At 40.7% G+C, this 17,235-nt stretch overlaps 1 long non-coding RNA gene across 1 annotated transcript in view; it reads right to left on the reverse strand.

Annotated features, from left to right (window-relative positions):
* The window catches only part of LOC307197455, a 49,394-nt gene extending 33,093 nt beyond the window's left edge, over window positions 1-16,301 (reverse strand). Inside the window, exons 1-2 of the long non-coding RNA XR_013831413.1 lie at window positions 15,971-16,301; window positions 13,334-13,418 (exon numbers count right to left, since the gene is read on the reverse strand). This is a non-coding gene — a long non-coding RNA (uncharacterized lncRNA). The remainder of the gene's footprint in view (window positions 1-13,333; window positions 13,419-15,970) is intronic.
* Window positions 16,302-17,235: the final 934 nt, after the last annotated feature.

The following is a 17,235-nucleotide window of genomic DNA, read 5'->3' on the forward strand; positions in this document are numbered from 1 at the left end:
GTGAAGATGTGAGAGAGAAGAAAGCAGTATTGGCAAGGTCTTGGAGATGCAAGAGAGCATAGCGTCACTGACATAAATTGTTCAGGGGGACCGCAGTGTAGCGAGTAAAGAACGTCGGTGAGAACTGAAGCGGTAGGAAGAGGCCTTTCCATGAAGGCCATTGCATTGAAGGCAAGGGAGCCTGGTCTTCAAGCAGTGGAGAAACTCCATCATTGGAAGTAGGGAGTGACAGGAGCAGATAGGATCACTGGGAATGCAGCGGGGGAAATGGGTTGAAAGGAAGAAATCCTGGGTGCCGGGAGAGCCATTAGAAGCAACGAGGAAGCACATAGATAATTCATGCAAGTGTTGAGGTGTCCTGGGTGGAGTAACACCAATGGGGATGTAGAGAAATGGACCAACCGGAACAGAGTGAAGGAGGTAAAACAAAAGGACTTGGGAATCGATCCAACGTGGCAGCTACTACTTGGAAACAAGCGCCTAAAGCTCCAGGTGCCTATGACTCTCAAACTTCTGCCACTCCCCCTCCTAACACAATATGGGACCTGAAAGTAAAAGATTGATATTATGATGATGTTTCAGGGGCTCCTAGATATGAGAAGAAACAATAGAATATGAATTTAATGATAAATGATGGTGCCTAATCGAGAATCTCCACGGGACCCTATCCTGGTTGGAAGGATGAAACAGGAGTACAGTCACAAAGCATCCCTCAGCAGAGCTGGGCGGGGGTGATCCCTAACCGGGGTACCCTCCTATCTGTCTACCCAGGGGGCGATCCCTAACCGGGGTACCCTCCTATCTGTCACCAGCCACACTGGCCTCTGAAACCACGGTGAGCCTGGGACCTCGTCAAATTCAGAAGCTGCACAACTTGCTCCCCAGGGGCGCTAGAGGCTGCGCTTCCGCTGGGCAGGGCTGTGGAGCAGAAAGCTGTACCCAGAGCACCTTCAGCAGCACAGGTGGAACAGGGGTCACGGCTCCTGGGAGTAGAGGCGAGGAGGGATTGAGGATGGCATCCAGGTTGTCCACCTGGGCAACTGGATAGAAAAGAAACAGAGGAGCAGGGCGGGAAGGGGATGCTGCACGTCAGGCCGTCCACCAGGTGGGGTTCTGTTTGGCTGCACAGAATGAAAACCCAACTACAGCCGCTTAGTCGAAAAGGGGTTTGTTTTCCTCGGTAACAAGAAGCCCAAAGAAGGCACTTAGGGCTTGTGCAGCTGCTCAAGGAGGCCATCCCGGAGCCAGGATCGTTCAGGTCTCCTGCTGCACTACCCCGGTGGCTTTCATCCTCGTGATTATAACTTGGATCCTGTAGTCACAAGCATTTTTCCTGACTTCCAAGCAGAAAGCAAGCTTGGAAGCGTAAAGAGCAAAAGACACATGTCACTGACTCTGTCCTTTTTAAATCCCTAGAGATTTCCACTTGGCCAAAACTAGGTCACATGACCACCGCAGGGGCAAATGTCACTTAGGTATTTTCAACCCTGAGCAAATCAGAACCATAAGCAAAGAAGAAGAGACACTGGATAAACCACCAGCAGTGTCTTCACGGGCCCTTACGCAATATATATTCGTTGTCCCAGTGTCAGCCACGGGAATGCAGGCCATCTGCTGCAGATGTTTCTGATACATGAGTCAGAAGTGGAGGACAGAGCTGAGCTCTAGAACAAGTTAGCTCATTAACTCTCTGGGATCACATCCTTATTCTTGCCTGTATTTTCAGTTGTCTCCAACCCATCAAAAATTTGAGAAATGCTGCATATTATATTGCACCTCCTGAAAATGCATAATGCATATTAGTGTATTAAAGGCTCTGAGAAATTCTCAGTAAAAGCCTGTTTGACTATATTTATCCTAATCTCTCTCCAACATTTCCCAGACCTTGCTTTGGAAAGCTGATGGAGGCTACTACCTTGAGATCATCTAGTTGAGTTCTTCATGGCCATGTGGCTCACTAAAAATTAAGCTGTTGGCAGGGTATAAGAAATGTGGGATCTCCACGCCATATAATAGTAAGTACAAGACCAGTTTCCTGGGCAAGCAACTTATGTAGTCACACAACTCTAAGCACTTAATCCTGTTCCCATCCCAGGGGCTTCTAGGGCCCTACCTGCCCCTCAGGTCCTGACCATGGGTTCCTGTTGACCAATCAGAGGTCTTGGTAGCAGGAACCATTCTTGTCCTAAGCTCTGAATGGACCAATTAGAAGGCTAAGTGATAGTGACTCATTGATGTTGGGTCCTGGGTGGACCAATTGGGAGCCTAAGTAACAATGACTCTTTGATGTCCAGGAGCCTGAGTCAACCAATCAGAAAACTAAGTGACAATAACCCTTTCGTGGCCTCTGTCCTGGGTGAACCAGGTAACAATGACCCATTGGTCTTTTAGATCTTGAAAAGAACAATCCAGGAATCTGAGATACAGTGGCCTCTTTTTCATCTGGGTCTGACTGGACCAGCTAGGGGTCCAGGTTTCTGTCAATAAATAAGGGTCCAAATACCAAAGACACCCTTTCTCCACGGTCCAGTGGGCCACTCAGTGGCTGCGGGGACTTCTGTAGCCAAGAGCCCCACCCTTCACTGATCACAGTACTGGTCCAGGGTTGATGGTGGGCATCGCTTGGGAGGGGGATCGTGTCCCTCCTGGGCTGCCAGTGTTTGCTGCACCACCCTCAGCCTTGCCCGTGCCCAGCTATTTTTTTATTTAGTGTCACATGGTGGTTATGGCTGGGGTAGGGTCTGGGCCTTCCACCTCCACCCCTGCTGTAACCACTCTTCCCTACTTTATTAAGTACCGGAGGGCATTAAAAAAAAAAAAAAAAAAAAGCCCCAAACTTGGGTTAATGCTATGCTGTTGCCGTCTTGAGATTAATTTCCACAAGGGGCTCCAAATTTTCATTTTGCACTGAGCCCGGCAAACTATGTAGCCAGTCTCAGGCAAACAGGATAAAGAACAGATAGACATGATTCATATTTTTAGCTTTTTACTATTTCAGAAGAAGGAGTTGCCTGCTGGTTGAAATACATCTGGCCTTCTTGCTGACATATATCAACATATATGAAAATATTAAAACATAGAACTGTTCTCTCATTCCTGTTAACACCCTTCCCCTACTCCTTTTTTTTTTCTTTCGGGGGGTGGGGGATGGATATGTCAAGTTTGTATTAAACGTAGTGAAAAAAGAAATTAGCCTCACTTTATCATAAATGGATATGAATGGGAATTTAAAACAAACTTTTTTTTAAACTGTAAAACAAAGGCACTAGTCTTTGCATTGGGGAAGGGAGTCATATGAACATGAAGTACAGTACATGGCCTATAGTGGATGCCCAGTTGGCTGATTGATTGAAATAGAGCTTGATGAGTGAATGGATTTGACAAGGCCCATCCAGAGATTAGAGAAACTCTCTAGACAGCCAGAGCCGGGACTCAGGCACCCCCTGCAGACTCTGGTGAAGGCCAGGATCTGTTTTCTACCTGGAGTCAATCCTTTTGTGTAGTTTGTTTGGGGTTCTGGAATTTAAACTTATTCCAGAGTAGCAGCTATCTCGTGACCATGAAGGCCCCCCCTTCCCCAGTACATAAAAGCCACAACCACAAATCAAACTGGTCCTCCACATTGAAGGAAATACCTAAAAAGAGGAACAAAACTGGTATAATTATAGCTGGATTGGAGTTCCTATCCGTCAGGAATTTCTTTTGAAATCTCTGAATGCTGACAAGAAAGATAAGATGGTAGAAAGAGACTTACCCACAAGTCAACCAAGAAACAATGTTTTTTAAAGCTGATTTCTTTATCCTTAGCTCCAGACAAATATATATAGTTTTTAAAATGTATTTTTCCCTGTTCTGCCACTTCCAGCCTAAAATGTATTTATACCAACAGCCCCCATCACCACAACCCCCAGGAAAAACGAAGTGTTATCTTCCACAAAGGATGGTTGATGAGTCAGTATACTGCTCTGTCTAGGATAATCCACATCTAACTTTCTTTGACTTTGCAAAGCTTAAACAGTCTTGGGAGCAGTATAGAAGGAATAACATTGCGTTTAGGAAGCAAGAACCACACTTTCATTTCTTTGAAAGAGGAAAGTTAATCCCAACAGAAAAACAAAGAAAGCAACAAAACTCATATATTAGCAGAAAGAGGGAGATTCTTTGTTATTATTTGTCATGTAAAATGAGAAGATAATGAACCATCAGGGATCGACCTTTTTCACTGGAAGAAAGAGTTGATATTTCAATTCCTTTTCTGAGTCAGGAACTGGGTCTCCTCCGTGGCAACCACCAGAGCCATTTGTTGGTAGTGGATGTTCAATACTATCTGTTGGTTATTTGACGGGTGAGTGAGTGCATCGGTTGGTTGGTGGATTTTAATTCAGCAAATCCTCTTCTTCTCTGACGTTATAGTAGCCTTTTTCTCATTTTCCTGATCTTTGTTCTGTGATGCCTTAGGCCGGCTCTATCCTCCACACTGTTTGAACCAGCATGCAAGTCCCCATATGAGCCATTCTCCTCCAGAAGGTGATCTGGGGTCTAAGCTTCTCGTTTTGTCTCTAGATTATAAGCCCTCATGTCTTGCTTTAGTCCTGGTCCCAAGACTGCCCCACCTGCCCCTCAGCCTGTCCCACCCTAGTCAGGTTCAATAAATATTTCTGTTGTTAGACTGGTGAATATAAACAAATTAACCATTCCCATTCTGCTTTTGAAAACAAACTCTTCAAGTAGTGAATTTTTAGAAAAGATATGTCTTGAGATAGCCATATTTACCTATTTAAATTTTTTTCTTAAATTTACAACTGAAGCCTACATTGAGTCTTACAATTGAAGCCTACAGTTAGTTTAGAGTCCAGTGAAATAATGTCATGGCTTAAAAAAATACAGGGTACACAATTTTCCTAGCTTTTTAGTTTTTCTTTTTCTTTTCTCATTGAAAAAGTCTGCAACTTAATATGCAGTTCTTGCTAAATTATAATATGATTTTCTTTCTATGGTTTGAAACATTTGCCTCTATTAGATTTTCTTCTCTCTCTGTGTGAACAACCGGACGCATTGTGCCACATTCGTCTCAAAGCAGATAGAATATCAGTAGTCACTTGGAGCATCTCCCAAAGGCTTTTTCAGAGAAGATCTCTTTACCAGTTCCTTCTTTCACAAGTTTTTAGAGAGCACAAGTCTTAAAAAAAAAAAAGTACACACAGTATAGGGTTCTGCCTGGGATTTAGAGCAGACAGGCACAGGTTAACAAAAATAGAAAGAAATTTAACTCATCCCATTTAATTGAAAGCAATTTCCAAGTAGCTTATTTGTTATGAAGATAACTTCATCCAAGCATTTATTTAATAGTTAATTAGCAGCATCTCTTAAAAGATTTCTGCAGCCTAGAAAACACAAGGCCATAATCCCCACTAATAATATCAACTGATGAACAAGGACGCAGCACCTACGTTTTCAGCTGATGATGTGGGAAAGATCATGAAATCCTGCAAAACTCAATCTAAAGTGAGTTATAAATCGTACAGATACCAGCTAATGGATAATGAGATTCTGTTCTAATGTTGATAATGTGCAATGTAAGTGTTTCCTGTTTCTTAAATAGGATATCTTTGACCATTTAAACAAGTCTTTAGCACCAAACATCCACAGGCAAGAGTATATTAAAAAAGCTATTTTGTGTATGCCGCTCGGAGGTAATGAGAAAATGCTTCGCAATGGGACACGCATAAGAGGAGACATCAATGTCTTATTAATAGGTAAGAGCACGCTGAGTTAATAGTGCATTGATAACTTATTTTTATTGTCCCCTCCTCACCACGCTTGTGTGACTTAGTGATGTAATATTAGCAAGAAAACAAAAAGCCAAACTAGCACAATTACTGTCTCATCATTTTCTTGTATAAAAAATGTGCTTGCCTTTTACTGAAAACATTTTTTATCCTTGAGAACGTCATATGACCTTTTCAGAAATATCCTGTGTCCAATACATCAACCCCCGACCCCAAATTCCCCACATATTTCCATACTACCCCTCCTTTTATCCAGCTCTAAATCCCAACTTTGATCTACTCAAAAATCCAATAAACACCCTAAAAAACCTGACTACTGTCTAAATCTCCCTCTAACCTAGGCTATTCCCCCATCTTTCCATTTTACCCTTTGAGGAAAGTCTCAAAGACCATTTGGAATTTGAGCAAAGACTTCAAGGTGATTTTATACAAGAACCTGCAACTGGCAAAGCTTTATCCACCACGTTCTCTGTCCCTCTTGATGCCAGGCGCTCAGCGGGATACAAAAATACGTGTGATGCAATACCTGCCTTTCTGTCTAGTTGTGGAGATGAGACAAATAAATTTACTGAACTTGCATTTATTAAATACTTACTCCACGCCAGGAATTGCCAGCCACAGACAAAAAAAAAAAAGGAAGACACAAAGATTGTCCTTAAGGCGCTTGCAGGAGAAAACAAGAGGACAGACATGTAAAAAACTGTCAGTACATCAAAGTGTTTTAGGCTCTATGACAGAAGTATAAGCAGAATGTTAAGAGGGCAATGGTGGAAAAGTTTCCAAGAGAAGGATTTCAACTTTCAACACTTCCCTTGAACTGTCATTTTAAGAACTCATTAGAAAATATTCCTGAAGAATACCTCAGTATCTTCCATGTTCGGTGCTATAAATTACTCCGATTTCCACTTAACTGTCACCTTCAAGAGACGTGACCAGACTTCCCAGAATAGCGTAGCCACACGATCACAATCTTGTACTTAAGCTGATCTGTAATCCTTTGCCTACCATTTTTTCTTATGGTTTTACTGATTGCATGTAAAGTCAAAGAGAGCTGGAACTTTGTTCTGTCACCTGCTGTATCCCCAGAGCCTAAAATGCAGCCTGCCGCAAGGAAGGTGCTCAGTAGTATTTATGAAGGGATGAATGGTGAACGCACAGGATTTTCTCAGATTGGCCTTGTGGCCAGCCCATTTGCCCTTTCTCGAATCTTCATATTTCACCCACTTTCCCTCCATCCATATCAGCCCTGACTCAATATCCAGTATTGTTCCACGGGGAAAGGTTTTACAGAATGCTCATCACACCCTCACTGAGACCCTCTCAACAGGCCCTGATGCTTTAGGCTGGGTCACAGTTAGAACCGAGGCCTGTGACAATTGCAAAACTATGTGTGCTAAGTCTACACAAATATCCAATTGTAATATAATTTTTAAAATTTTTTATTTTACACAGCTTTACAGTTTACAAAATATTGGCTATATTCCCTCTGTTGTATAATACATCCTTGAGCCTGTCTTACACCCAATAGTTTGTGCTGTAATATAATCTTTAAGCAAGAAATAGTATAAACTATGTAAGAAAATAAATTCTGGATAATAAGGGTTTTATCTTTTTGCTATAAGTTTATAGTCTTTTAGTTCAAATTTCACAAGGATTTGGAATTTGGGGTGATGGGTTTTGTTCGTTGCCTAACATTATATGTCAAACAGAACGACTGCCATTCTGAGAAGAGGGAGCATGACACAATTATATTTGATAGGCAAGTGAAAAATGTACCCTGAATATTATTTAGGCCTAACCAGCTATTAATAATGATCCAAACAAGATATTGTCTGTTTTAAAGCTTCTTTCTGAAGACTAATTCTTTGAAATGTGTTATTTACCAGGGCTTTGATTATGCTAATCTATTCAATTCAATTCTATGAATATTAACAGAGTACTTTCAAACATGTGGGGGCGGGGAGGGGTAGAGAGATGAGGGGAAGTCTAGGAATGTTGTAAAGATGAATAGGAACCCCAAGAGTCCTATAACCTAGTATCTTACCATGTGTTATAGAATAGTTTTATATGGACATTCTATATTTGAAAAGAGCATGCTTCTCTTCATTTGTGTTTTCAGTATTCAAAATGCGAAAGAGGTCAGAGAAAGCTTCCCCCTGTCCCAGAAGCACCTCTACCGATGCAGGTTCACCCAGCCCCCCAAACTGTCGTGGTTCTAGTTTTCCTGGTCACCTTCTCTATGGGAAGATGAGCAGAGAATCTGTTGCACTGAACTCAGAAACAAACGTCCTCTGCTGCTCTTGGAGATAACACCCACAGAAGGCTGAAAATTAAAATAAAATAAACAGGGCTGCAGATTGTTCAAATTAGGCTCCATGAAAGCCAGAGGAACTGTCTGTCGTTTAGCTGTTAAATTAGACCGTGGCTGCTGCCGATTTGAGAGCAGATGAATGAATGACAAGTGTTAATAAACCCGGGAAAAGGTGCAAAGTAAGCCACAGGGAAGCAAGGAATGCAGAGCAGATGGACAATTGGATTTGAACAGAAGGAGTAAAATGGAATTTTTAGGTTGAGGTTTTTTTTAAAAGATAGCAATAACCTATATTTCTACAGATGGACTTCTTTACTTTCTGAAAGATTTTTAAAGTTCATCTCTTTCCATTTGCTGTCAGAGAAGGAGGGCTAGGGGATGCTAGTAAAAAGATACAGATAAGAATTCCATGGGTAAGAGTACTGGATGTTTTCCATAACTTTCAGAGAGCATTTATCACTTTGTACACTGAGTTACAATACATCAGCATTTTATAAGACTCTAAACCCAAATACAGGTCAATGAGATTAATCAATTAACTGTCTACCTCCAGTGTGTTGAAATACAAAAGAACTATTCATTTGCTGCATTTGCCAATGAACTGTAGATGATAAATCTTGCTATTTTAAGAACCAAAACTTTTTCATTTGAAACTATTTGTTGAATGAATGAATGAATGGGTGGATGAAATGGATTGTACAGTTGCATTCAGTAGCATTGAAAATAATTTCTGGGTGAACTTGTAAACAGAAGTTACACTGCAATACCATCAGGACACACTTGGGCACTGAAATGTGAGTTGGAACCACAGCTTTACTTAGGCGGTCCTCACCTGGAGGGTTGAACGTTATGAATCAAGTCTAGAGGGCAGTGGGATTGGCCAACCAAGAGACTGTCATTAATGGTCACTGGGCACCTACTCTGAGAGGACCCTAAAGGGTAAGTGATCAGACCCCACGACTGGCTTAAAAAAAAGCAGTACCAGGTTTCTGATAGGTGAGGTAGAATTAAGTTCTGCACATCCTTAGTAAGTCCAATATTTTTCCTCTGGGAAGCTCTCATGAACTCACATCAAAGTCCTAGGGAACAGGAATAAAGACACAGATGTAGAGAATGGACTTGAGGACGTGGGGAGGGGGAAGGGTAAGCTGGTACAAAGTGAGAGACTGGCATGGACATATACACACTACCAAATGTAAAATAGATAGCTTGTGTCCACCTAGAGGGGTGGGATAGGGAGGGTGGGAGGGAGACACAAGAGGGAGGAGATATGGGGATATAGGTATATGTATAGCTGATTCACTTTGTTATACAGCAGAAACTAATACACCATTGTAAAGCAATTTTACTCCAAGAAAGATGTTAAAAAAAAAAAAGCAAAGCCCTAGGGGAATGGTGAAATGCAAAGGAAAAACCAAAACAATTATCCTTATATAAGATCCTGGGCTTCCCTGGTGGCATAGTGGGTTGAGTGTCCACCTGCCAATGCAGGGGACACAAGTTCGAGCCCTGGTCCGGGAAGACCCCACATGCCGCGGAGCAACTAAGCGCATGTGCCACAACTACCGAGCCTGCACTCTAGAGGCCCCGAGCCACAACTACTGAGCCTGTGTGCCACAACTACTGAAGCCTGTGCACCTAGAGCCCGTACTCCACAAGAGAAGCCACCACAATGAGAAGCCCACGCACAGCAACAAAGAGTAGCTCCCACTCGCCACTACTAGAGAAAGCCCACACACGGCAATGAAGACCCAACACAGCCAAAAATAAATAATAAAAAAACAAAATATAAAAAAGATCCTTATGCAACACTGATAACACCACCACACACTCTAGCATGGTTTCAGAGAACACAGGACAGCTCCAGCACATCAGCAGCAGTAGCAACCTTCCATGAAAGGACACCTTCAGGACAGCCATGTCCCAGCCTGGCATCACCGCTTAGCCACCGTGACACAGCTGCACCACCACCAGAGTCTATGGGCACTCGCAATCAGTGATATTGAGCATCTTTTCATGTACTTACTGGATATTTTTATGTCTTATTTGGAAAAATATCTATTCAGGTCCTCTGCCCATTTTTAAATATGACTGGTTTTTTGCTATTGGGTTGTATGAGTTCCTTAACCCGTTATCAGATAGATAGTTTGCATATATTTTCCCCCATTCTCTAGGTTGCCTTTCATTTTGTTAATGATTTATTTTGCTGTAAAGAATCTTTTTAGTTTGATGTTGTCCAATCATTTATTTTTGCATTTCTTGGTTGGGCTTTTGGTGTCATATCCAAAAATTCATTGCCAAGACCAATGTCAATGAGCATTTTTCCTAAATTTTCCACTAGGAGTTTTACACTTTCAGGTCTTATGTTTAAGCCTTCAGTAGACCCATTTCAAGTTAATTTTTGTGAGTGGTGAAAGATAGGAATCCAGTTTCATTCTTTTGCATATGAATATCCAGTTTTCCCAATACCATTTACTGAAGGGACTAACCTTTCCCCACTGAGTATTCTTGGCCCTCTATGAGGGTTTATTTCTGGGCTCTCTATTCTGTTCCATTGATCTATGTGTCTGTTTTGATGAAAGTACCATACACTGTATTGATTACTAGAGCTTTGTAGTATAGTTGGAAATCAGGTAGTGTGATGCTTCCAGCTTTGTTCTTCTCAGGATTGTCTTTTATAGGATTAAGTATAAGAAATTCGAATGTTATTTGTGTTACCAAGTCCAAGCCTGTACTGCTTGCTGCATGACAGGCCAATAAATGGAGAGAGAGGTTGTTGGGGCAAGGAGTAGCAACATTATTCTGAAAGCCAGCAGACCAAGAAGATGGTGGACTTGTGTCCCAAAGAACCATCTTGCCTGAGTTAGAATTCAGGCTTCTTTTATACTAAAGGGAGGGAGTAAAGCCAAACACTTCCTGGTTCTGGTTAGCCTCAGGAGGGGACATGATGATTTCTATCTCCCTGCAGTTATTCACAGGTGGGCCTGGTCAGGATGTTTCTTATGAAGCCGACAAAGGTATTTTAGCTTAATGCTCATTACCTGGGAGGCAGGCTTCCCAGAGATGGGCCATTATGTATAATTTAAGCTTATAGGCAACATCCCTTTAAGGATTAACTTGTAATAGAATACAAAGGTTCTTCCCTATTACTACAATTCCCCACTGTCAACATCCATTCCATAATCTTGTGGGAAAAGGGACAAAGACCACTCTGGCTACTTCCAGAAGCTACAAATATTCCTTAGAATCTTTAGTCAGTCCTTTATCTACAACTATTCGAACATGATGAACCCCCTTAGCACTTTGTTCATTTGTAATTCAACTTGGGGTTTTGGTTCCAGTTCCCAATACATGTACTAAATTCCTGTGTTGTTTATTTGGACAAAATTACACAAATTGGTTGACGCTTCTCCAGCTACAGTGAAATTACCATCTACTTCAGTTGGATGGGCAGACCTATTGGAGGCAAATGCGTGAACAGAGGTTGGTATAGAGCCCAAAGTTTTAACAAGTTGGCAACTGCTAGTTCTTTTAGAGCATTTACAGATTCTCTCACCTGGGCAGACACCTGGAATGGCCTACCATACAATATTTCAAAGGGGCTTAATTTAAGCCTGCTTCTGGGAGCCACTGATCCAGAGCAAGGCAACTGGCAAGGCCTTACCCCAAGTTAAGTTGGTATTCATTTTCTCAGTTTTTCCTGTTGATTGTGGTCTCCAGGATGAATATAGTTCCAATGCCTTAATCCAAATCAGGGGATAATTTCCTTAAGAAGGGCTTTAACCAATTAAAAAGTACTGATTTTAAAAAATAACTTGGAAGACACTGGGATAGCCAAAAGGCACAGAAAAAGACATTCAGCATCACTAATCATTAGAGAAATGCAAATCAAAACTACGAGGTATCACTTCACACCAGTCAAAATGACCATCGTCAGAAGTCTACAAACAATAAATGATGGAGAGGGTGTGGAGAAAAGGGACCCCTCCTACACTGTTGGTAGGAATGTAAATTGGTGCAGCCATTACGGAAAACAGTATAGAGGTTCCCTAAAAAATTAAAAATAGAGCTACCATATGATCCAGCAATCCCACTCCTGGGTATATATCTGGAGAAAACCATAATGTGAAAATATACATGCACCCCAAAGCTCACTGCAGCACTATTTACAATGGCTAAGGCACGGAAGCAACCTAAATGTCCATCAACAGAGGAATGGATAAAGAAGATGTGGTACATACATACAATGGAATATTACTCAGCCATAAAAAAAGAATGAAATAATGCCATTTACAGCAACATGGATGGACCTAGAGATTATCACACTAAGTGAAGTAAGCCAAAGACAAATATCATGATATCGCTTATATGTGGAATCTAAAAAGATGATACAAATGAACTTATTTACAAAAAAGAAATAGGCCCACAGGCATAGGAAAAGAATAATGGTTACCAAAGGGGAAAGGGACAGGGGGAGGGATAAATTAGGAGTTTGGGATTGCCATATACACACTACTATATATAAAATAGATAAACAAGGACCTACTGTATGGCACAGGGAACTGTACTCAATATTTTGTAATAACCTATAAGGGAAAAGAATCTAAAGAAGGATATATACATGTATAACTGAATCACTTTGCTGTATACCTGAAACACAACATTGTAAATCAACTATATTTCAATTCAATTTTTTAATAATTAAAAAAAAAATAACTTAAAACTGCTACACACAAAACAAATTGTTCACAAAATATTCTCCTTTCCTTCTGAAGGTTTTATGATGCATTGTTATCATTAATCAGTCTTTTACTATTAAACTTAAATGGCCAATTGAGACAATTCTGAGACCATTCTTCCACCACCGATTAAGACTGGCATAATGGCCAGAGCGGCTGGGACAGCTAGCTCAAAGGGAGGGGTTAAGGTTTGAAGCAACATATCCTCACTCTCATTCCCTCCCTTTTCTTATTTTCCCTGATGTAATAGCACAAATGCTTGCACATAAGAATTTCATCATTCTTCCCTGCTCTTCACAAAATAGCTAAAGAGTCATTCAAAACCCACTGTAAAACCATAAATAGCAATTGATCACCTCTAACCATTAAAAGGTTGCCTTTTTGCTTTGGCATCAACCAACTGGGATTACAATGCAATTGAAAAGAAACTTGGTTACTGCTGTGACATACAACAATTTAAGATAATTACTAAAATTATGACTGATGGGACTTACCTGGTGGTCCAGCGGTTAAGACTCCATGCTTCCAATGCAAGGGGCACAGGTTCAATCCTTGGTCAGGGAACTAAGATCTCACATGCTGCACGGTGTGGCCAAAAGATAAAATAAAAATTAAAAAAAAAAATAAAATTATGACTGCTATCGTTTACCAGGATATACTAGAACTTTAGGAGTTCCATATGATTTCCAGAATGTGTACATTAATAGCATTTACCCACATGATACAAGAAGTTTTATCACCACTTATTTGATGATGCTGCCCACATAATTTAACATACCAAATAAGCCTAATTAGTTTAATATTTCTCTCTCTGAGATGGAGAGAAAATAATTTGAGTTGTTCCAGGGACCCTTTGGAAAACCTCAAAGTTAGCTAGAGGTCAAGTGAACTTCATTTAGAATTTGATCTTTGGGAACTTTGTCAAAAATATCAAAAAGTTTTAACCACCGATAATAAAAGAGCTCAAAGGCAAGTACAGATCACTTAAACAAAGAAACTCGCAATCTATTACCAAAAGCAGTTCAATATTTTAAGACAACTTTTTCCTCTTAGAGAACCAAATTCAGGTTTTGTGCCACTTTACCTTTAAAATTCATTTTCTTAAGTTCAGTCTTAGCCAATTCCTGACTATGCACAAAACTCTTTCAGTGTTCCTCCTCCACAAACTTTCTGTATCCATATTACTGTCCCTCACTTTCTTTTCCATTCAGAAACAACCAGCTCTAGGACAAAACCACCTTTTTCCCTTTTACAAAATGCATTTTCATTCCTCATACCTTCTCTGCTGAAGACACACATCCTACATCTTTGCATACTGAAATGTTTCCCTTATAATTCTTAACCTTAAAACCTTAATCTCCAGTGAAAACCAAGAAGCAAGTACTTGTAAACTGTCATACCAGCATTTCCTGATTGACAAACTCTCTGGAGAAGGCAAAGATAGGCAAATTTAGATATGCCCAGCAAATAATGTTCTAATATTTTATCCTATTTGAAATGACCCAGATAGTCAATGAATTCTCTTCATTTAATTTAGTTTAGTTTCAAAATACAAAATCTTGAGACTATTTTACATAGACATTCCCCAAACGTAATTATTTCTATAGAGTTTACCTAAAACTCTTAACTAATTTACCTCTATTTTATTTACTCAAAAGCTTTATCATATTATTTTTCTTGCTGACATATTTTGTAAGAAGAATAATAAGGTCTTATTTAATTTCTAGTAAACCTAAGTACAATAAAAGTATTATGCTTACCGTTGATGACTCAAAAGACATGTCTGTATTAATCAAGCCAACAAGCTTAAGTTAACTCTGATACCAGATATTAATTCAATACCAAATATTTCCTAGATCATGTGAACCCAAAATTCATTCTGGCCAGTTTTTTGTATGAGTATATATATAAGCACTTAATTTCCTTAAAGACAATTAATTTTGGAAATGCCACACAACTATTAACACACATACAAACACACAAAAAAACACAGGGGCCTCACAGTTCCCGTTCCAAAATTTCAGCCATAAATTGGGTACAACAAGGTAAAACCCACCAGTTACAAAACAGGTTGGATTCAAATTGGGTTTCTGGTAGATGGGACAAATCAAGGTCACCTGTCTAGATGGCTAAACACTTTTTACTAGTGTTTATGGAAAAGACACTTCTATTTCTATGTGTAGATTTTGGCGATTTTAGGAACCAAGTAGAACGTTTCTCTTCTTCCTGGGAATGTCTCACTCTTGGACAAGAACAGACAGGTTTTTTGTTTTTTCCCCGTTCCTTTCCTCCATTAGTAAAAGTTTTAAATATCACAAAACCGATTTGGCTGTAAATGGAGAAACAGAACCAAACAAAATGAAACAAAAAACCTAAAGGACAAACAGAAAATCCTAAATAAACCCTCAAGTTCAATCTTGGGGTTTTACATACACCTGTGACACAGGAGACCATAAACGATGTAATTAACACAGCAAGGGTAGCAGTACCTGGTACACAGAGTCCCAAGATAACCTTGCCTAACCCCCTTGTGGAGATCCTCACAGGTACTGTGGCCACACAATGTAACAATAAAATATCATCCTCTTCTCACCCATGGGTTCATAGCTGTAATCAAATCACTTATCCAAAATGCTCCTCAGAGCACTTTCTTTAGGGATAGTTGAAACATTCCCTATTTTTTTTTTTTTTTTTTTTTTTTTGCCGTACGCGGGCCTCTCACTGCTGCGGCCTCTCCCGTTGCAGAGCACAGGCTCCGGCCGCGCAGGCTCAGCGGCCCTGGCTCACAGGCCTAGCCGCTCCGCGGCCTGTGGGATCTTCCCGGACCGGGGCACGAGCCCGTGTCCCCTGCATCAGCAGGCGGATTCTCAACCACTACGCCACCAGGGAAGCCCGAAACATTCTCTATTTTTAAAGACAGAAATTCAAGCCAAGAAACCACAAACGGCACACACCAATGCTAGCGTCCAAAGAAACCAACAAACCGGTTCACAAATTGGGTAAAAGTCCAACAGCTCTTTCCTCTCTCCAACAGGGTACCCCACTCAAATACAAAAGAAATTGGTTTATTCCGAACAAAAAGCCCCAGAGAGGAAATAAAGTTCCCGGCTGTACACACCGGAGCAACTTACCCTACTGTATGAAGCCCCTCGGATCCCAAATGTCGATTCTTCACTCCAACTGCCAAGCCCTGGGGGAGCCGGTGCCACTTTGGGGAATTTTGAAGAAAAGATCCTTAGGACAAGTGGTCCCAGCAGCTGCTAGGGCCCAACTGGGGCTGGCTAGCCACAAGCAACAAGCCTCCTGGCTGGCTGGGCCAAAATGTGTTACTGAGTCCAAGCTCGTACTACTTGCCTCACGGCAGGCCGATAAATGTTGTGATGAGTTGTAGGGGCAAAGGAATAGCAACTTTATTCAGAAAGCCCAGCCCGCAGACTGAGAAAAGTAAAGACTCCTGTACCAAAGAACCATCTTGCCTGAGTGAGCGTTCAGGCTTCTTTTATACTAGAGGGGAGGGAGTAAAGCCAAACACTTCCGGGTTCTGGTCCGCCTCCGGAGGGCATGTGATGATTTCTATCTCCCTGCAGTTATTCACAGGTGGGCCTGGTCAGAATGTTTCTTGGGAAACTGACAAAGGTATTTTAGCTTAATGCTCATTACCTGGGGAGGCAGACTTCCCAGAGATGGGCCATTAGGTATAATTTAAGCTTATAGGCAACATCCCTTTAACGATTAATTTGTAACAGAATACACAGTTTTTCCCTATTATATTTGGGGTCTTTGGTGGTTTCATATGAATTTTAGGATTTTCTATTTTTATAAAAACTGGGATTGGAATTTTGATAGGGATTGCATTGAATCTATAGATGGCTTTGGGCAATGTGGACGTTTTAGCAGTATTAAATCTTCTGATCCATGAATACATGACATCTTTCCATTTACTTGTGTCTTCCTCAGTTTCTTTTATCAGTCTTATCAGTCTTTTCAGTGTACAAATCTTATCAGTCTTTTCAGTGTACATATCTTTCACCTCTTTGGTTAAATTTATTCCCAAATGTTTTATTGTTTGTTTGTTTTGTTTTATTGGGATATAGTTGCTTTACAATGTTGTGTTAGTTTCTGCTGTACAACAAAGTGAATCTATTATGAACGGGGCTGTTTCCTTCGTTTCTCTTTCAGATATTTCACTGTTAGTGCATAGAACTCGATTTCTGTATGTTAATTTTATATCCTGCAAGTTTACTGAATTTGTTTATTAGTTCCTTGGTGGTGTCTTTAGGATATTCTTTAAACAGGATCACATCATCTGCAAACATAGACAATTTTACATCTTCCTTTCCAATTTGAATGCCCTTTATTTCTTTCTCTTGCCTGATTGCTCTGGCTGTGACTTCCA

Source organism: Stenella coeruleoalba (genome assembly GCF_951394435.1).
Source record: "Stenella coeruleoalba genome assembly, chromosome: 14".
In the NCBI taxonomy this organism is placed as follows: domain Eukaryota; kingdom Metazoa; phylum Chordata; class Mammalia; order Artiodactyla; family Delphinidae; genus Stenella; species Stenella coeruleoalba.